Raw genomic sequence first — 21,622 nt, forward strand, 5'->3', positions numbered from 1 at the left:
ATTCTTTTTTATTATAGGAGTAATATTTAGACTATAGTAGAAAACAGACATAATCATATAATTGTATCATATAAGGCTGGGCTTCCCAGGTGGCCCCAGAGGTAAAGAACCTGCCTGCCAATGCAGGAGACGGAAGAGACAGTTCAGTCTCAGGGTCAGGAAGATCCCTTGGATGAGGGCATGGCAACCCGCTCCAGTATTCTTGCCTGGAGAATCCCATGGACAGAGGAGCCTGGCGAGTTACAGTCCATGGGGTTGCAAAGAGTCGGACACGACTGAAGCGACTTAGCATGCAGCATTGTGTGTGGTCACTCTTGGTCCCCATTTCTTAGAGAGGAAGAACTGGAAATTAATATCAGAATTCCATTATGTACAAATAATACTGTATTTTTAATCAAAACTAAGTAATTTATTCATTAATTGAACAAATGTTTATTGGGTGCCCACTGAGTAGCAGGCACTGTCCTAGGCATTAAAGATACAGTGGCAGAGACAGAACTGGTTTCCAGTGGATTTCTAGCAAGGCAGGAGAGTCAGCACATGGACAAATGGATGATGTAATTGCATTTAGTGATAAATTCTAAGAAGATACGTAGGGATGAGGGGCCAGAGAGGGATGGAGAGGTGGGTGTACTTGACCTAGGTTAGATCAAAAGGGCAGGGAAGGTGAGGATACAAGAACAGCCCCAGAGGATGAGAAGTGGAAGGAATACAGTTGGTTTCAACAGCACGTGTGAAACGGCAGTGGTTCGGCTGACTTCCGTGTCAGGCAGGCTTCAGCTACACCCCTGCACCCCTCCTTTGTTTACTTTTGACTTTCTAAAGTCACTATAGCTTAGAGAACACCTTTGGATCTCATCTGGACTTCTCTTTGTACCTGGTGAATCCCAGTGACTATTTCCATTGAGTTTTCCGGGAAAGTAGGCTAGGGAAACAACAGCCTCTGCAGAGTACTGCCCTTGCAAGGTTTCTCCTCTGGAGCTGTGCTCCTTGCGACGCGGGCATCTGTGAGCAGATAAGGAAGGAAAAGGCCAGAGATTCAACACGTGTGAGAGCCAATGCTGCTGCTGCTGCTGCTAAGTCACTTCAGTCGTGTCCGACTCTGTGTGACCCCATAGACGGAAGCCCACCAGGCTCCCCCGTTCCTGGGATTCTCCAGGCAAGAACACTGGAGTGGGTTGCCATTTCCTTCTCCAATGTGTGGAAGTGGAAAGTGAAAAGTGAAAGTGAAGTCGCTCAGTCGTGTCCGACCCTTAGCGACCCCACGGACTGCAGCCTACCAGGCTCCTCCATCCATGGGATTTTCTAGGCAATAGTACTGGAGTGGCTTGCCATTGCCTTCTCCGGAGAGCCAATGCTAGAACTGAGAAAACTCAGAGGATGCATCTCTTCTTCTTCTCAGTGAATTTGAAAAACTTCCTGAGCGGTGAGGCACAACCGCGCATGCTCCGGACCATCTGCCAGGGAAGAGCATGGGGACCACGGCACTCATCCATGAGAGGGGGCCAGTGTGCTGCTGGGTTCTCATGCCCACGACTTCAAAACAGATGAGAAGGAGGATCTGCTTCAGACCAGAAGTGTATCCAGATAAGCATATTAGACGGTAGGTTGAAGGCAGGCGGGCTAGGGGGCTGGGGTGGGGAGCGGCTGTTTCTAGAACATCGGGGGTCAGGTGGGCTTGGTGTTGTCCTCCGTAATCGCACTTGATATGCAACTGTCTACCACAACAATTCGGAGTAAAAACAAAATCCTGGCTTTCAGTCATCACGTCTCTCTCATCAGTGATAATGCAAAATTCACACGCGAAGTCACAAAGACTCAGGTGTCGATAATTAAGGATACGATGATGAATGATTAATCAACTCCGCACTTCTGAAAGAACACAGTCCCTGCCCGGAGCTCCCACGCCCACTTCTGGGGCCTGTGTGGCTAACTGCACGGCAGGTACACACACCTCTAAGCTGGAGGGGAGGCTGAGGGATGACTGTTTGAGGGAAGATATGGCAGATGAGGAATGAACTTGGATGTGGGGACCAGGATGTATCTACTCATCTACATGAGGCTACTCACTGGGCAAGACAGAGCCAGGGGTGAAAACTCAAGTGGGCTGGGCTGCTAGTGGGCCAGGTTCCAGGGCAGAGCTCCTGAGGTGTGCAGGAGTCTACATTTGATTTACCAGGGCATCAGGAAGTTAGGATGATAGCACATATTTTATTAATAGATTCTAAGCTGGACTTAAGCAACAGTTAGAACTGGACATGCAACAACAGACTGGTTCCAAATAGGAAAAGGAGTCCGTCAAGGTTATATATTGTCACCCTGCTTATTTAACTTATATGCAGAGTACATCATGAGGAACGTTGGGCTGGAAGAAGCACAAGCTGGAATCAAGATTGCCAGGAGAAATATCAATAACCTCAGATATGCAGATGACACCACCCTTATGGCAGAAAGTGAAGAGGAACTCAAAAGCCTCTTGATGAAAGTGAAAGAGGAGAGTGAAAAGGTTGGCTTGAAGTTCAAAATTCAGAAAACAAAGATTATGGCATCTGATCCCATCACTTCATGGGAAATAGATGGGGAAACAGTGGAAACAGTGTCAGACTTTATTTTTTTGGGCTCCAAAATCATTGTGGATGTTGACTGCAGCCATGAAATTAAAAGACGCTTACTCCTTGGAAGGAAAGTTATGACCAACCTGGATAGCATATTAAAAAGCAGAGACATTACTTTGCCAACCAAGGTCCATCTAGTCAAGGCTATGGTTTTTCCCGTGGTCATGTATGGATGTGAGAGTTGGACTGTGAAGAAAGCTGATAGCCGAAGAATTGATGCTTTTGAACTGCGGTGCTGGAGAAGACTCTTGAGAGTCCCTTGTACTGCAAGGAGATCCAACCAGTCCATTCTAAAGGAGATCAATCCTGGGTGTTCATTGGAAGGACTGATGCTAAAGCTGAAACTGCAATACTTTGGCCACCTCATGCGACGAGTTGACTCACTGGAAAAGACTGATGCTGGGAGGGATTGGGGGCAGGAGGAGAAGGGGATGACAGAGAATGAGATGGCTGGATGGCATCACCGACTCGATGGACATGAGTTTGAGTGAACTCCAGGAGTTGGTGATGGACAGGGAGGCCTGGCGTGCTGTGATTCATGGGGTTGCAAAGAGTCGGACACGACTGAGCGACTGAATTGAACTGAACTGATGCTGGACTTATAACTCTTAGGATAAGCCAACCAAACCAGACAGTAAATATTTGGGTCTCTGGGAAAACTGTGAGTACAGATGTTCCACCCAGGCCACTGAACATGGAGAGCGGATGCCCCAGCAGCCATTGAGTCCTTTTCTGCCCAGTCCTGTGGCCCTTCCCCATTCCAAAGTAAAATTTTGCTCCTACTCTAGTTGAAAAGCGACATATTACATAAATAACCATTGACGCAAATAAGTAACAGCCCAAAATGAGGTTCAGGCCCTTGGAAGAATGATCAGGAGTGAGGTGTTCTGGAGGTATGGTTGATATCTGGGCCCCAGGTTTGACAGTAATCAGCAGCATGTCACACCTTTAACAGTGAACATCTTTCATGGGGTAATGCATGCATGCATGCTAAGTTGTTTCCATCACGTCCAGTTCTTTTGCAACCCATGGACTATAAACCCCCAGGCTCCTCTGTCCATGGGATTCTCCAGGCAAGAATAGTGCAGTGGGTTGCCAAGCCCTCCTCCAAGAGATCTTCCCAACCCAGGGACCAAACTGGCATCTCCTAAGGCTCCTGCACTGGCAGGTAGGTTCTTTTTTTTTTTAGGTTGCACATATTTCTTTTTTTTTTTTGTAAGTTGCATGTTTTTTTTTTTTGAATTTACTTATTTTAATTGAAGGCTAATTACTTTCCTCCCTCCCCATCCCATCCCTCTGGTTCATCCCAGTACACCAGCCCCAAGCATCCTGTATCATGCATCGAACCTTTACCATTAATGTCACCTTTGAAGCCCTGAGGGGGCAAAGGAGGCATTAAATAATTTCCTGTATGTAATACAATTGAACAATAATTAAACACTAAAGCTATTGTTGCTGATGACTTTTTATATACACAGAAAAATATTCAAAACTTTGCTGTGTAAAAAATCTATTTCAAAACTATACGAACCCATTAAATACACACACACTCCCCAACTGAGCATATATCTGCAAAGGCCTGAAAGGGCAATTACTAAGGCATTGAAAGTGATTATCATGAAGCAGTTTGGTTATGGATGTCTCATCTCCCTTTTGTACGCAGAGATTTTCTAATTTTTCAGCCATGAGTGTGTATTGCTTTTGAATAAGATAAAAGTAATAAAATCTTTTTTTTTAATTAAAAAAAAAAAGACTCTAGGCCATAAAGTGGCTGCTCTATTTTATGGGGCATTCGCCAATTTATTTCTTCCATAATTATTTTTGCTTTCAGAAAAACACTGATAAATTTATTCTAGAAATTAACATATTGTGATGCAAATTTAATAGCAAACAAAATGCATCCGGTAGAAGGTGATAGAAGGAATGGAAATGAACTGGAGTAGTATACTACTTTCTTCCAGAAACCCCTATAGCCCCATGGCCACATGGTCTCTCGAGTGTGCCTGAGTCTGCTGTGCCCATCTCCTGGAATTGCTATTGTCATGTAAATCACAAGAGAATGTTTCTGAAAGCAGGGTACGGTTGTCTACTGCCAAACTTCTGAGTGTAAATCATGTATTTTCCATGAATTTAACCTTGTGCAGATTATTTGACCTGTTTGTGCCTCAGTTTCTTCTTTTGTAAAGTGAAGATAATGCATCTACCTGAGATGATTGTTAAAAGAATGAAATATGTTCAAAATGTTTAGAGCCACATCTGGCAGGTGGTAAGCATTATCTAAGTATTTAGTAGCACAGGATTCTCCTGCTATCTGAAAGAAGAGCATTCCTTTGAAACCTTTCATAAGCTGAAATGGAATAAAGCAAAGAAGCAATTACCTTAAGGACACATCTTGCTAACCGATGCACAAAATAAATCGATGCTCACAGACACAATTCAAAGCTAGGGTGCTTGATGCTGGGATGTTGAGTGTAGTTTCCAGGGAAGGACGTTGGCAGTCGCTGCCTCTGTCCTTAGTCCTCCGGGTACATGGTGCCTCTACAACCATTCATTGCAAAACAAATACTGAATGCAATTATAGTTTTGCTTTTTGCCTTTTTTCATAGAAGCAAAAGTCCTTTTTAGATTCCTTTCCCTTATAAAAATAGGTACTAATACAGGTCTTTCATTAAAGTAATGTGGCATACATCGAACTTTCAAAATGCAGGGGGTACCCGTATATTAGTAAAATTATGTCTTAAGTATGAATTGCAATGCAACAGTATTTGTTAATCAGTCAAAAGAAATAAGAATTTTGTTTTTGCCTCTTGCTGAGAACTTAATACAGTAGGTCTAGCATGCACCTCAGAGAAGGCAATGGCAACCCACTCCAGGGGTCTTGCCTGGAGAATCCCATGGACAGAGGAGCCTGGTAGGATGCAGTCCATGGGGTTGCTAAGAGTCAGACATGACTGAGCGACTTCACTTTCACTTTTCACTTCCATGCATTGGAGAAGGAGATGGCAACCCACTCCAGTGTTCTTGCCTGGAGAATCCCAGGAGCGGGGGAGCCTGGTGGGCTGCCATCTATGGGGCTGCACAGAGCCGGACATGACTGAAGTGACTTAGCAGCAGCAGCAGCAGCAGCATGCACCTATTCTGAAATATTTACTGAGCAATGACTCTGTGCATGTTATATATTCTTTCTTTTCCCTCCTGCCTGCACGGTCTCATAATTCAGCACTGTGAACTGTGTCCCACTTGCAGGCTTTTAGGGCATGTCACACATTCAGCTAAAATAACTCCAAAATGTTAGTCACTTCTATCAACATTATACCCACAGTGAAGCCAGTTCATCCACATCGTAAGGCTTTAAACTAACCACTGCATTCATTGCTTCAAACAACCCAATTGTTATGCAGGGACAGTCTGACTTGACTTTTCTTTTTGTCTCAATTTGCAAAGAGACCTCCAAGCCTCCAAGCTGATAACTATAGTTGGAAACTGCTTTCAAATTCTTTTCTTTCTTTATGTGCCGAGCTGAAAGGCATGTAAGATCCTAGTTCCCCAACCAGGGATCAAACCTGTGCCCCCTGCAGTGGAAGGCTGGTGTCTTAACCACCAGACCATCAGGGAATTCCCAGAAAATGCTTTCAAATTCTGAAGAGAAGTGCTGGTCCACCCCTTTCAACCATCACTCCCTCCAGGCTATATCTAAGAGTAGAAAGGAAGATCGAGGGAGATTATTCTCTTAGAGAGCTTTGTCAGAAGACTGTGCGTTTCCCTCCCACACTAGATGAAAATGTGTCTTCTCCCGCAGTCAGTAAAGCATAGGGACCTCTATAAAACCCCTTGGGGAGCTTGTCGGGTGTCCTCTGAGGTTGGAAAGACACAGAGACTGGCTGTTGTTGTTGCTGTTCAGTCACTCAGTTGTGTGTGACTCTGCCACTCCTCGGACTGCAGCACACCAAGCTTCCCAGTCCTTCACTATCTCCTGGAGTTTGCTCAAACTCATGTCAGTTGAGATGATGATGCCATCCAACCTTCTCATGCTCTGTTGCCCCCTTCTCCTTCTGATTATTGTTTGGAAAATTTGAAGGTGAGCAGGAGATCTGCTGGAACTTCTTCAGGTGACAGAGTAACGAGGAATACTACAACAGGAAAAAGCTGAGAGTGAGGTAGAGGCAGTGTTTCCAGAGACTTGGGATGGACAGCACCGCAGGCAGACAGGTGGGAATGCCAGGAGGGACTCCGGCACCTGGTGGAGGGAGATGACCTCAGCAGGAAGTTGTGTACCAGGAGGAGGGGCTGAGCGGGGGACACATGACCAGCTGGTGAAGATCGCTGGGCAGGCCAGAGAAGGGCATGGGGAAAATCTCCTGAAAGGTGTGAGGGTGATGCTGAAGAACCCACCAAGAAATCCCACAAGGGAAAGAGCCACTCCCAGTGGTCACCCATGTGGCGATTAGAACTGCAATCAAGGAAGAGCTTTCGTGTCTGTCATGTCTGTTACGGCTCTTCCCTCTCCTTCACAGGCGCCAAAGGCAGAAAAAGGAGTCAGAGAACATAATGTAAAGGAATAATAAAGACTCTGATAAGCTGCGAGGATATTTTGTACAGCACAGAAAATACAGCCAATATTTTATAGTAATTGTACATGGAGTATAACCTTTAAAAACTGTGAATCACTATGTTGCGTCTCTGTAACATATAGAGTAATATTATACATCAGCTATACTGCAATTTAAATATTTCTTTAAAAAAGAAATAATCAAGAATCCAACCACTCGCCTCTTCCTTATTATAGAATCCAAACATGGAACAGGCAGAAGCTGGTACAGGGACAGGAGCTTTGAGTTGAACCAGAAATTAAAGTTTCAATTTAGCAAGAATTGTTTTATACAATATCTGAAAATGAGACTGCTAATATCTGAGAGTGAATGAAAAATTGATGGGATCCATGCACATTAAGACTTTCCACCCAGTTTTATGGTATTTAACCCTTCCAACCACACTATGAGGAATTTTCTACTCACTACCCTCATTTTGCAGATGAAGAAATCAAAGCTCAGAGAGGTTGAATAACAGGCTCAAGTCACACAGCTATAGTCAGAGCTCAGGTTTGCTCAGAAATCTAGCAGAGGGCTTATCCTCTTATCCACCATGCCACATTTCTCTTGTCTTAGGGCTTACAGAGGGGTTTTCCAGGTAGCTCAGGGGTAAAGAATCCACCTCCTCAAGCAGGAGATACGGGTTGGATTCCTGGGTCAGGAAGATGCCCTGGAGGAGGAAATGGCAACCCACTCCAGTGTTCTTGCCTGGAGAATTCCATGGACAGAGGAGTCTGCAGGCTCCAGTCCATGGGGTCGCAGAGTCAGATAGCTCCTTAGTGCCTAAACAGCAAAACAGGGCTTACAGAGCTCACGCAGTGAAAAGATGCTTTTGACATCAAGAAGTTACATAATCAACACACCTGTAATTTTGTGACTTGTGTTTTCCTCAATGAATCCGACAATTACTTCAGTTTTCCCCTTTATTTATATTGCCTAATCGTTTGAAAATAACAAATGTGACCTTGATTAGAAATTTAGAATAATGTCTTGAAAAAAATTAGCCTTAATAAAACACTATTACAAGCCATTTAAGATTGAGCCATTGATATGTCTGCACCAAAGAAAATGCATTTTTTTGTTAAATGCTGGCCACCATTTCTCAGTTCTAAATGTGTCATAGCCAGCACTATAGGTAGCTTAGCACTTGTTTTGCTTGAGAATTTCTATGCAGTTTTTTCCTGCTTTATTCTTGTGTTCTTGCCCTGCCTTAATTTTGCCCAGCCTCAGGCAAATGTATACCACGGAGTGGGTCAGCAGAGTCAGTAGATCGAGGGGAAGGACTTGGAGCTGCTTTGAAATTTGTACTGACTCCACAAAATTACAGCCAAAATGTATTCCCAGGACAAGGAGAGGGATTGCTGCTGAAAGAAAATCAATTAAAAAATAAATAAAATTTTCTTCCCTAGAGCAAGTGCATGCACATTTCAAGTGGTCCAGGGGCTTTGCACTTGGGCTTTGGTTGACTTGACTGACAGCTGTAATAGAATTGAGAATATACAGATGCCAGATTCATTCTGATAGACACATTCTTTCCTAACTGAAACGTTAAGCTTCTCTTCACTAAACAAGTGGGAAATCAGAATTTTCAGTCCATAAAAATGCATTAACTCACTAGAGGGTAGCCACAGAAGGGAAAAAAAAAAAAAAAAAGTAAAATTCAATATTCACACTTGTGCCTGAGACAAGAGTAAACCAAAACAGTTCTACTTTAGCAGGGGAATTTTGTTTTCTGTTTAAGAGTTTAATTGCGATGTTTTCATCTCTCAACTTGAGATTCACAGATCCGCTTTTCACACCTGCAACATTTTAGCATCTATTTATTTTCTTGGAAAATTCTATCCCATTCTCTTCATGAGAACACATGCTCTTAAAATCCACCAGGGGGAGATTTTAACACTGAGAACTTCAACAGAGAACTTCTGGGTTTGATATAGTTGTATTACAGTTGACAGCTGGAACAACTTAAATTTTGAACTAAGCCTCTACGATAAGGTTTACTTACATCTTGATAAAGCTACTCAAGATATGCCAGCTATATTAAAACCAGAGCTGAGTGGCTAGGGAGAACTGATGAAATATTGCTCCATCTTGTCAGAGAATACACAGGTGTCTGAGTGTGTGTGGGGAGGGAAGCTGGGTGTGGATGGGATGAGCCCTTCTGTCTCTAGAGGGGAAATCAGAAGACAGAATAATCTCAGGCCACTGCCACTATGTACACGGTCGGTAATTCCTAGTTTCTGCTGATACTTAATACCTTGATTCGGTTTCTCAGGGCAGGCTTTGACACTGCAATTCTCTACCAGAATGATAAAAAAAGAAATGAAAAATGTATATAAGGGATATTTTTGAGACAGTTTGTTTTACTTGGAGAGACATGATATTATTGCAGAAATCTGGATAACCAACATCACTGTGCCTCGTCCAATCACTTGTTCGTATCAAGCAGCAATAATCTGCTGCCATAAAACTTCCAGTTGATTTTTAAAGATAGGTGATCTCTAGAAAGAAGTCTGTAACAGGAGTTGAGATGCAATGTCTTCTCCAAAGTTTGATTAATTCCTACTAACATGTAGGGGTGTCACTAATGCTCCATTTAACAACTGCAGTTTTATGGATTTTTTTTTAATTGAAAAACAGGATATAAAGACCACTAGTGCTAGTTCTAATACAGATATTTCCCTTTCTGCCATTTTCAGAAGTGAATTTCTGCTGCATACAAATGTCTCAAACATTTCTGCCAATGAATGAACTTTTTCATATTCTTGAGTGAAAAAAAAACCAAATATACATATATATATGTTCTTTCCCCCAAGCAGTATAATAAACAAACTAAGCAAGGTAAGCACATCTTTTAAAATATTATGTGAGTGGGTTTTCTTTCTTTTTTTTTTTTTTGAGATTTGAATTAATGTTTTATCCCTTTATTTCCTCAGCTCAGTAGGCAACACACTCTCAGATTCTTGCCTTGGTGTGGTATGTGCCTGGCTGCCTGGCTTTTATTCTGCAGGGCTTAGGCCAACTCAGAGAATATGGTTTGAAAAGAAATATTTCTCCAGAATGAAAGGAGCTCTCCAGCACCATGATGGGCTCAGAGCAAGGGAAAGGTCTGTGAGTTCCAAGGATAGAGAGGCTTTGTTCCTGGCAGAGCTCGATGAATACAAGACGACCTTGGGACATTAGCCAGATCCTGCAGAGTGGAGGCTTGAGTTTAGATCTGGGGCTGCTGCTCTCCCCCAGGAGTGTTACTTGGAACAAGCATGGGAGCAGCAAAGTAATGGACTGTGAAAGCTGTTCTCTGGATGGCTGAGCTGTGACTGATGGTCACCAACAACTCAGGTCCAGAAGGGTCTCTAGATACTTTAGATCTGGGTGAGAAATCACAGCCTTCAAGGGAAAGAAGCACCAGGAAGAGCAGGAAGGATGTCTCACCAACTTTAGAAAAATCTGGGCCCTAAACGCGAACACCAGCCTTCCAGGTAGTTCATGTCTTTGTCCTACCCTGTATGTTCTTCAGGTCAGAACTCCCAAACGTCAGCCCCTCTTAACTGCTTTCCCTGTTCTGACTAGACCCAGGATGCCTTACTCCAGACGCTGTCTCACTGGTCCTCTTAATGTCCTGGCAAATGTGGATAGGATTGCACAGGGTGAGAATTTTGCTGGGCATCTTCTACGACTTCCCAGCCAAATCCCCACCCTCTGCAATCCTATCCACATCCTCTGTCTCTTAACCCAAGCTCTGAGTGGCAACGAGAGAAATTCCAGCAGCTCTGGACTGGTACTACTGACAATCACGTTTCACCTCAAATTGGGCCTGTGACCTTCCCTGACAAGCTTCTGATCAGTCTCTACAGAGTCCCCTTTCCTGTTCCCCACAACTGCTACTTCAGATCATGCTACTCCTTTCTAATACCCCACTTCGCCCTGTCCTTCCTTAACTCTCACTTTCTGGACCTCCGATTTCATTTCACAGAAAAAGCAGAGCTCTTCCACGAGATAGAAACTCCCTCATGCTCATTCACTCTACTCCCCAAACTTAGTAACATCCAAACTCCTTTCTCTTCCTTCTCCTCTTGGGGGAAAACATTTGCTGTTGTTGTTCAGTTGCTGAGTTACGTCTAACTCTTTGTGACCCCATGGACTGCAGCACACCAGGCTTCCCTGTCCTTCATTATCTGTTAGAGCTTGCTCAAACTCATGTCCATTGAGTTGGTGATGCCATCCAACCATCTCGTCCTCTGTTGCCTGTCTCCTCCTGCCGTCAATCTTTCCCAGCATCAGGGTCTTTTCCAGTCAATGGGCTCTTCGAGTCAGCAGGCCAGAGTATTGGAGCTTCAGCTTCAGCATCAGTCCTTCTAATGATTCCTTTCTTAAGCAAATCCTCCGCTTTGCTTTGGCTCTCCTTCCCTCCAGCTTCTTCAGGGAATTCCTTCACAGGTTGTCCCCTTTCATTCTTATGTGGTAGACTTTCTCTTTACTTTTCCTCCTTAGCATCAGCATGGATCACAGTAGATAACATTTATTGGTTTTAGGCATTTTGCATACTGCCAAGGACTCGATGGACATGAGTTTGAGTGAACTCCGGGAGTTGGTGATGGACAGGGAGGCCTGGCATGCTGCGATTCATGGGGTCACAGAGAGTTGGACACGTCTGAGCGACTGAACCAAACTGAACTGAACTGAAGGACTTCCCCTAATTTCATTTTATTACTTTTTTGTTTAAGTTTAATCTCCCTTAATTCTCACAGGCATAGGAGGCGGGTACACGAATCTCTCCATTTAACACATGAGAAAACTGAGAATAAAGAGATTTTTTTGCCCAGCGTCTCATAGCTGGTAAATAATGTGTTTCAATTCAGTTGTCTTTATTCCAAAAGATGCAATGTTCAGTTATACACACACACAAATATTCTTAACAACTGTACTTTTCACTTAAAAAAATCCTCCACTGACCCTCCTCTGTGCCCCTATATTTGGCACCATATTTCCTTCCTTCCGTTCAAGACCAACTCTTTAGAAAAAACAATCAACACTTGTTATCTCATTTTCTATCATCAGTCTGCTCTTGTTAAGGTCATCACTGTTTTTTAGCTAAATATAATGAAATATTTCAGACTTTGTATTAGAGACTTTCCAGCTGCATATGACAAGGTTAGTATTCTCTCCTTCTGTATGATTTTTCCTACCAATGTCTCCTTGATATTCTCTCACTAAATTTTTCTCTTACCTCTCTGCATGTCACTTAAGTTGATGTTCCCTGAGGTTCTTCCCTCAAGCATCTTCTCCCTCTGTCCACGCTCCAAGAAGAATCTCAGGCATTATCACAACTGCAAATTTACCTTTGGATTGATGACTCACATGTGTGTCTCCCTACCTAGGACTTCCCTGAGTACCAACTACCTACTAGACACCTTCATGTAGATGGTCGAAGTGCATATCCAACTCAACATTTTCAAACCTGCATCAGTTACCACCTTCTTTTCAAATCTGCTTGTCATAAATTTATTCTACTAAAATGCATTGATCAGTTAGTTTATGCCAGGTGCTTTTCTAGGGTCACAGCAATAAACAACAACAACAAATGGCTGCTTTATGTAATCTACATGCTAATGGAAACATTGTGCTTCCATCTGTGTCTGCCAGGATTTGATCAGGGAAGTAGAATCTATAAATATTACAGGTTAAGAGGTTTATTATAAGTTCCTCCAGTGGCTCTGCACGTAAAGAATCTGCCAGCAATGCAGGAGATGTCGGTTTGATCCCTGGGTCAGGAGGATCCCCTGGAGGAGGAGGGCATGGCTACCATCTCCAGTATCCTTACCTGAAGAATCCCATGGACAGAGGAGCCTGGTGGGCTACAAAGTCATGGGATTACAAAGAGTCAAATCTGAAACAACTGAGCACAACACCCAAGGGGGTTATTATAGCTATAATACCTTACACAGTGATGTAGGAAGCTGGGAATACTGCATTCTGAGGGAGAGAGTTGGAGGAAGTTGAGAAAGTTACTAAGCAGGACTCCTGAAACCAGACCCATCCACTAGTCAGAGTAGGACCTTAAGAACTCATGCATCAGTGGAGGGACAGCTGTTGCCTCTTCCCTCCCTGCGTCTAACCTCCAGGACCTTCAGAGAGTGATTAATGGCTCCTGCTTCATTTCTTCCCACTTTACCTTGACAACCTATAGCAACAGGGTTGAACGTGAAAGTGTTAGTCGCTCAGTTGTGACCCCATGGACTGTACCCTGCCAGGCTCTTCTGTCCACGGAAATCTCCAGGCAAGAATACTGGAGTAGGTAGCCATTCCCTTCTTCACGTGATCTTCCCAACCCAGGGATCTAACCCAGATCTCCCACTTTGCAGGCAGATTCTTTACCACCTGAGCCCCCAGGGAAGATTCGAACCCAGATCCATCTGTCTTCCAGTCCCCAGCTCTTGTGACCTTGGACCCTAGCATTCAGGTGAGAATCTCACAAAGAGAAGAGCACAGTCTCTTCCCTTACTCCCTCTCCCCAGCCCAGCCTCCACCTTTGAAGCTCTCCTCATCCACCTTGAGTGTGTAATCCCCAGGGGTCTCCATCAGGCTGAAGAACTTGCACCTGGTTGGGGGCGGGTGGCATCTCCAGCCTGGGCGGGGCAGAGAGGAGTGCATGGACCCTGGTTGGGTGCCTCTCTGTCCCCTCAAGCCTGTTTTCTACCCAGGACAGTGGGGTGTGTACAGTCTTAGCTAAATTGACACAGTCCAAAACCACCACACTCTCATAAATAATACATAGCTAAGTTTGCCATTGGTGTTTTAAATCTACTCTGGAAATTTCTATCTTTTATAGCTAAGGAAAGAGAAAAGAAGAAATATCCAAGATACACATCTCAAAGGAGGATGTGTTTTTCACACACACATGGGGGAATGGTGGAATACTAGTAAGGAGGGGGCAGCTGGGAGACTTGGAAGAATGAGGTCATCAGAGAGAAACTCAGGGTCCTCCATGTGGAGCCCAGTTGCAGTTATGGCAAGAATAGTAGCTTCAACAGTGTTTAACCAAAACTGAGGTCCACCCAAGACCTCCGTATGTGACGTTATTTGGAAACAGGGTCTCGTCTCTGCAGACGTAATCAGTTGAGGATCTTGAGATGAAATCATCCTGGTCTAGTTGGTGGCAGTGTTCAGTCACTAAGTTGTGTCCAGCCTAGCATACCAGGCTCCCCTGTCCTTCACTGTCTCTCAGAGTTTGCTCACATTCATGTCCATTGAGTTGGTGATGCTATCTAACCAGCTCATCCTCTGTCTCCCCCTTCTCCTCCTGCCCTCAATCTTCCCAGCATCAAGGTCTTTTCCAATGAGTCAGCTCTTTGCATCAGGTGGCCAAAGTATTGGAGCTTCAGTTTAGCATCAGTCTTTCCAATGAATGGGTCCTAAATCCAATGATTAGTGCTTTATAAGATGACACAGATACACAAGCAAGATGGCCATGTGAAGACAGGCAGAGACTAGAGTCGTGCTGCCACAAGCTAAGGAACACCAGGAACTAACAGAAGCTAGAATAGGGAAGGGGGGATTCTCCCCTAAAGAATTCAGAGGGAGCACAGCTCTGGAATATCTTGATTTTGTTTTTTTTTTTTTTTTTTGGACAACACAGGTTGTCCAAAGTCACTCCAAACCCATTGACATCTCATAACTATTACTGGTCACTTCATTGCACTCCAGAGAGAAGAAATCCAGCTCCACCCACCAGAAAACTGACACAAGCTTCCCTAACCAGGGAACCTTGACAAGCCACCTGTCCAACCTCACCCACAGCGAGGAAACTCCACAATGGAATATCTTGATTTTGGACTTCTAACCTCCAGCCTTCTGACCTCTAGAACTGTAAGAGGAGAAATTTCTGTGTTGTAAACCACCAAATTGTAGTAACTTGTTATAACAGCCCCAAGAAACTAATAAAGTAAGAATAATTCTGCAAGCGTATTGCATCTGTGTGAAGAGGGTGAATTTTTATAATCTTTCTTTAATTTTAAAAATATTTTATATAAAATACTTGCCTTCTCTATTTTTAATAAGTCCATTTTCTCCTTAGACTAGTCAGAGAGGATTCGGCACTCAGAACCCCAGTGATACAGATAGAGGAGCCAAGTGTATAAGAAAAAGTGCAATGGAATTGTCTGCAAGAGGCTGTTTAATTCTTTAAATCCCTGCCATGCTAATTAAATAATGTTAGACTATGAACTTAAAACCTACCTACTCTATCTTACTTATGCTGACATTTTCTTCCACTATATTAAAATAACTCCACATTTTAAATCTGCTGATTGCATATGCTCTGTGTAGATTAGGGAAGAAAAGCCACAGAGGAAAGGAAAGGCTGTGTAAACTGTGTACCTCTGGAAGAGTAATATTCCCCACCCTCATTTACTTCCCGTGTTGTGCCAGATGACCGAGAGCCAGGAAAGGCACAGAAGTGTGGAACTTCGGAGAGAGAAGCTGCTGGAAAAACCATCTAATGAATGAAAGTGTTAATCGCTCCATTGACTCTTTGCGACCCCATGGACTGTAGGCTGTCAGGTTCCCCTGTCCATGGGGTTCTCCAGATAAGAATGCTGGAGTGGGTTGTCATTTCCTTCTCCAGGGGATCTTTCCAACCGAAGTCTCGCACATTCCAGGCAGATTCTTTACCATCTGAGTCACCGGGGAAGCCCACTGTCTGATACTTGTGATAATTTCCAAATTTTACAGTCTGGCGCTGCTAAAAACCACATCTGTCTTCCTGAAAAACAGCACTTGCACATTTAAACTCAACCATCATTTCCACACCAATTCTTCTCTTTCTCCGGCTTCAGGCTCCATTTTCTTTGACTAACGTGATTGAACTCCCTGTCCCCTTTTAGGTTCATCTCCTCTGGCTGCGCTCATAGTGGTAAGACTAACGGTTCTCTCAAAGTTGAAGGACTTAGCCTCCCTTGATTTCCCACAGTAACTCTACACAGGGTGTGTATTTCCTCACCACCCACAGATTCTATCAGAACTCCCTTCTTCCCTCTCTAATAGCTTTAGTTCAATAGCTTTTGTATTGCTGCAATGTATATCTCAGTTCCTGCTGCTGCTGCCGCTAAGTCACTTCAGTCGTGTCCGACTCTGTGTTCCTACGCTGCCTCAACTGGACAGTAATCATATGAAGGAGAAGTATAACTGCTTTTCTATTTGAATCCTCAGCAAAAAGAAATCACATTCCTGGCCACATAACAGGGTTTAATTACTACTTGAAGTGCAACCAAAAAATAAAATGAATGGATTGTAAAGATGTTCTTAAGAATGGTCTTTGGCTACTGATATTTCTCACGAAGGGCTTCCCTGGTGGTTCAGTGGTAAAGAATCCACCTGCATTGCAGGAGATGAGAGTTTGATCCCTGGGTCAGGAAGATCCCCTGGAGAAGGAAATGGCCATCCACTCCAGTACCTTGCCTGAAGAATCTCATGGAGAAAGGAGCCTGGTGGGCTGTGGTCCGTGGGGTAGCAAAGAGTCAGACATGACTGAAGCAACTAAGCACAGCAGATACCTCTATCTGTGAAGGGACTAAGGAGTCAAAAAGAATTCAGAGTCATATAAAACCAAAACTTTGGTGTCTTGTGTGATCAAACTACCTCAAAGAACTCAATAAGAATCACATTAGAGAAAACAAGCCTTAGCTCTATGGAAGGATCAGCTCCAGGTGGGGAGGACCTGGACTGGATGGGGTCTTGCCTGGTGCAGACTGGAGTCTAGATATTGCTCAGGATGGCACTTCTCTAACAACGGTCATACATTCACCAAACAGGTAAATTAATTAGAGTTGACCCTTGAACAACACAGGTTTCAACTGCACATGTCCACCTATACTGGGATTTTTTTTCAATAGTAAATACTATAATACTAGAGGATCCATAGATGGTTGAATCCTTGGATATGGAACTGGGGACCTGGGGGATCTGTGGATATGGAGGAACCGTGCCATGTAAACAGCGGGCAGGCTATTAGTTATACTGGACTTTTGACTACACAGAGGGCTGGTGCACTTAGCCTCGGCTTTGTTCAAGGTTCCACTGTGGTATGGAGGGGAGGGTGATCTACAGCACCGAAGTAAATGATTGTAATACTGAAGGGCAGTGGGTAGGTGGCAGAAAGTTACAGTGTGAGATTTAAAGTGGAGGTTTTCTTGAAGCAGCTAGGAGAATGGTCCAGAATGGCAGCGAGCAGAATGGAGAGCACCTATCCCACTTCTAGGTCCAGAGACTAAAGTGGGAGAGAAATAGTCACTATTTGCAAAGGTTCCAAAGTAGAAGTATTCTTGGAAGAAAGCCAGGTTATGTCAAAGCAGGGTGAAGATCTTGAAAGACATGGAGGAAATAGGGAATGTGGTGTTACAGGGAGCACAGACCACAAGACCACCCTCACTTCTGAGACTAACTGTAAGTTCAGAGAGTTCCCCAACCACCATCATTTCTGAAAATTTACCCAAAAGACTCAACAGAACTTATTAAATGCTGTTTTTCCAGGAATGGTTTATTACAGGGAAAGGATAAGATTAAAATCAACCCAGGGAAATAAGATCGAACTAGTCAATCCTAAAGTAAATAAACACTGAATATTCATTGGAAGGACTGATGCTGAAGCTGAAGCTCCAATGCTTCGGTCACCTGATTTGAAGGACAGACTCATTGGGAAAGACCCAGAAGCTGGGAAAGATTGAGGGCAGAAGGAGAAGGTGGTAACAGAGGATGAGGTGGTTGAATGGCATCACTGACTCAAAGGTCTTCCCTCATAGCTGAGTCAGTAGAGAATATGCCTGCAACACAGGAGACCCAGGTTCAATTCCTGGGTTGGGAAGATCCTCTGGAAAAGGAAATGTCTACCTATTCCCGTATTCTTGCCTGGAGAATCCCATGGACAGAGGAGTCTGGCAGGCTACAATCCATAGGATCAAAAGAGTTGGAAAACTCTTAGTTTAGTTTAGCAACTAAACCACTACCACCACCGACTCAATGGACATAAGTTTGAGCAAACTCCAGGAGACAGTGAAGGACAGGGAAGCCTGGTGTGCTGCAGTCCATGGGTAGCAAAGAGTCGGACACAGCTTAGTGTCTGAACAACAAGCGAAGAAGTATCTAGGGCAAAATCCAAGAAAGTACCAAACTCGGAGCTCCTCGTTTCCTCCCACTCAGTCATGGCCAACTTCACTTTCCCAGAACTGATGTCTGATGATAACATGGAGCACTGCCAGGCAAGGACACTTACCCAAGCCTTGGTGTCTAGAGTTTTTATGGGGACTCCAAAACATAAGGTTGGTTTACTGACCCAGTGGCTGATCACCAGCTCCAGCCTCTCAGAAAATCAAGCTAATACTGTGTGACCCAAAGCCTGCAACCTAAATCCCACTGCTATTTATCTGCCTTGCCAGGCCAGCAGGCAAATAAAAACACTGCTATCTGGCATGTCTTTCTAAGGGTTTAGAGAATACTTCCAGAAGCCCAACCACGGGCAAAGCCTAGATCTCCCTTTTGGCAAGGGTAAATTCTTTACTACACAGGGGACTGTACTAATGATTACCTTTTAACATTGTATTATAAGTATTTGTACTTATGTGTGTCTCCTACAATGGAAGTAAGATCCCTGAGATCAGAATGCAGTCAATATGCAATGTCTTCATGTTAGATGAACAAGAGTAAACATGCTCCTCTATATTTGGTGTGGGTCTAGACAATATGTTGACTAACCTCAAATGCCATTGACTGGGAAAAGTGATTTTACTTATTCTTTTTGAGGAACATGAATCTTTCAACTTCACTTGTTCCATTAAATGAGAAAAAGCTTCCATTTTATCAGTGGGAAAGTCTCTGAAAAAATACTGCTCTGAAGCGTCCATGCTCTCTATCCCTTGAATGACAATGCATTGAAGGATTTCTTGAACTTCAGAAGGATAGTTCTCTACAGTGAGGTCCTGATGCCTAAACCAGTGAATATTTTATGAGGGGAGAAAATGAATGAATTTGTAAAATGTTTCATGGCCTGACAGGCATCTGATTTACCTCAGCACAAAGAAAGATTAAAACTGTACTCAAAGGCAGATGTCAGCTTATTTGTTTGACTAACAGACTTATTCTAACCACTCATCTCTCTCATTATGGCTGGGAAAATGAAAGAATGGCTGGAAATAAAAGCATAAAAGAATGTGCATAAAAGGCTAGAGTTAAAAGGAATATATCAGAACTTCTTTTGATGTTTAAGTCCCCAGGTTTGAATTCTGTCACTAAGCAAAGCACTTCAGAAGGTGAACCTTGCCATTATTAAATATAAAACACCCTTATGCAACCAGAGTATAAAATATTTCAAGGTATTAGAAAAATCACTGTGGAAAGAGAAAGGACTACCATTCCTCTAATTCTTCTTACCCTAACAATGGTGTTAAATCCATGTAGTCACCTAGAACATACCACAAGTTCTATTATTCAATCTGCATCCACAGTCACATTTGGTCTTCCCATGAAACATAATGTAAGGATTAAGGACATGGTCAATTCTTTTTTTCTTCAAAGAAGAGACACTTTCTCATTCTAAGTATTTTGGACATGATTTTCACTCTCAGGAAGCAAAACAAATGGCAATTAGCAAAAGCAAATAAGAAAGTGACAACCCATTTTGTATGGGAGGTCATGCACGATCTGAGGCCAGGAAGCCATATTGGCTGTGCTCAGTAGCTTCAGTCATGTCCAACTCTTTGCGACCCCAGGGACTGTAGCCTGCCAGGCTCCTCTCTCCATGGGATTTTCCTAGTAAGAACACTAGAGTGGGTTGCCATTTCCTCCTCCAAATTACCTATTTCATGATAAAGCACTACCATGACAGCACCTAGGTCAACCTGAATGCTTCATTAAGGCCCTCTGATTTGATCTGCTGGAGTGTATCTTCAAGACAATCTCAAGGCAGAGGTGACTATTAACAAAGCTCTTGTTACTGATTTTTAGTTATTTCACTAGAGATTATACAGTCACAACTTAATATAGCTTTCTTACAGTTAATATTGTCCCACTTCATGTAACACATGAGAATCCTGTGCTGTGCTTAGTTGCTCAGTCATGTCTGACTCTTTGTGACCCTGTGGACTGCAGGCCACCAGGCTCCTCTGTCCATGGGAGTCTCCAGGCAAGAAAACCGGAGTGGGTTGCCATGCCCTACTCCAGGGGATCTTCCCAACCCAGGGATTGAACCCAGGTCTTCTTTTATGTCAGGTGGATTCTTCACCATCTGAGCCACCCCTTCTGGTTGGAGGGGGTAGCCTATTCTTTCTCCAGGGGAACTTCTTGACCCAGGAATCGAACCAGGATCTCCTACATGAGAATCCTATCGAAGTATAATTCCATTTGTTCCACAATTCTTTATGAAATTGTTACCAAATATCTTATTTCTTCATACTTTGTAAACTTGATCACATCAATTTTATTTTCATTTTGAGCAGTTAGCAATCTTTTAAAGGAATTGAGAGGAGCGACAACTACATTCATCCAGCTATTTACCATTTTTAGAGCATTTCATTCCTTCTTATTGATTCATGGTTCCATATGGTATCTTTTCCCACTAGCCTTAGCATTTCTTCTAGTGCAGGTGTGCTGAGATGAAATTTGTTGTTTTCACTCCTCTAAAAATGTCTTTATTATACTCCCATTGTGAAGGACATTTTCACTCTGTATAGAACTTTAATGTCTTTTTTTTTCTCCTTTTAACTTTTTAAAGATATTATTCCACTTTCTTTTGGCCTGCATTTTTCCAATTTCTCAGCCATCATTTTAACCTTTGTTTGCCTGTATGTAATGTGTATGTTTTTCTGGCTATATTTAATATTTTCTCTTTATCAACAATTTGATTATGATGTACCAGGATATGGTTAGCTTTACATTTACTCTACTTGAGGTTTCCTAAGTTTTTAGATCTTTAAGTCAATGTTTTCACCAAGTTTTGGAAATTTATGGTCTTTTTCATATATTGTTTCTATTTATTAACTTTTTCCTTTCCTTCTGGAACTTCAGTTACACATTTGTTAGATTGTGTGTTCTTGTCCCAGAAGTTCCTAAGACTCTTAATTTAATTGCGTGTCTTTTTTTCTCCTCCTTTTCAAATTGGATAATTTTTATTGATCCATCTGCAAGTTCAATGACCTATTCTTTACAGTCTCCAATTTCTTATTAAGCAAATCCAGTAAATTTTTCATTTGAGATTTTGCTTGTAAATTCCAGAAATTGAATTTTTTAGAGTTTCGATTCTCTGCTGACATTTCTCATATACTTATTCCTTACGTTCATCTTTTCTTTAACATGTCTGAACACTGGTATAGCTCTTTTAAAGTTCTTGCCTGATAATTCCAATATATGGGTCATTTGCAGGATCTGTTTCTA

This window comes from Moschus berezovskii, chromosome 21 (assembly GCF_049115385.1).
Source record: "Moschus berezovskii isolate FMDL1 chromosome 21, NW_MosBer_1.0, whole genome shotgun sequence".
Lineage (NCBI taxonomy): Eukaryota > Metazoa > Chordata > Mammalia > Artiodactyla > Moschidae > Moschus > Moschus berezovskii.